A 1,343-nucleotide genomic window follows, 5' to 3' on the forward strand; every position below is an offset into this window, starting at 1 on the left:
AGTGCTGGGATTAAAGGCGTGCGCCACCATGCCCGGCACATTCTGTTATTTTTAAAAAGCACTATTTTAACTTAATCTTTTAAATTTTATAGATGTGCGCAATGTAATTTGATCTCATCCACCCCTACCATATTCATCCAGTGTCCCCCTCAACTCCTTACCCATCTCCCTCCTGATTTGATATCAGTTTGTTATTTTAATGTGCCCCAGGTCAAATTAGTGCAGATCATAGAGCAAACCATATTCCCAAAGAAAAATGATGCAATGATGGTTCAGAAGCCACCAGCTGCTGATAGCTCCTCAGCTCGGTGTGGCCTTATGATCTTCTCCTGGTCTGTTCTAGAATTGGGAATGACTTGATCTTGTGCATGTCTTATGCTGACAACTACAGATGCTGTGAGTTTGTATGCTCATCAAGAATGCTCCATTCAGGAATCAGTATTTCACAGATATCTTCCCCATCTTCTTGCCCTTACATTCTTTTATTTTTTTAACAGCTGTGAATAATAATAATAATAATAATTATTATTATTATTATTATTATATTTTTCTTTATTTACATTTCAAACTTTATCCCCCTTCCTCATTTCCCCTCCGAAAAACCCCCTACTCCATTTCCTCTCCCCCTACTCACTAACCCACCCACTCTTGCTTCCCTGTCCTGGCATTCCCCTACACTTGGGCATCGAGACTTCACAAGACCAAGGACCATCCTCTGCTACATATGCAGCTGGAGCCATGGGTCCTTCCATGTGTACTCTTTGGTTGGTGGTTTAGCCCCTGGGAGCTCTGGGGACACTGGTTGGTTCCTATTGGTGTTCCTCCTATAGGGCTGCAAACCCCTTCAGCTCCTTGGGTCCTTTATCTAGCTTCTCCATTGGGGACCCTGTTCTCAGTCTAATGGATTGCTGTGAGCATCCACTTCTGTATTCGTCAGGCACTGGCAGAACCTTTCATTTCCCTTACATTCTTGCTGCCCATTCTTCTGATGTGCCCTCTGATGCTTGGTTTGGAATAGGTTGATATAGATGACCTGTCTACAGAGAGCACTCATTTGTCACTTAATCTCAGTTCTTTGAACAATTTGAGTCTCTGCATCAACTGCTACCTATTGAAAAAAAATAAAGTTCTCTGATCAAGGTTCATAACATCATATATCTATAATTAAGGAGGTAGCTTGACTCAGTACCATTTATTTAGACATCAGTAGATTTCTCCCTATGGCTAGCTATCTTTTCAGTTAAGGGTTTATGATCAGGTTTGCAGTACTAGACATAAGTGTCATCTGTGGACTAAGTCTCAAGTCCAATCAGAAAGTAGTTGGTTACCCAACAACCATTACT

The sequence above is a fragment of the Mus pahari genome, chromosome 12, assembly GCF_900095145.1.
Source record: "Mus pahari chromosome 12, PAHARI_EIJ_v1.1, whole genome shotgun sequence".
Lineage (NCBI taxonomy): Eukaryota > Metazoa > Chordata > Mammalia > Rodentia > Muridae > Mus > Mus pahari.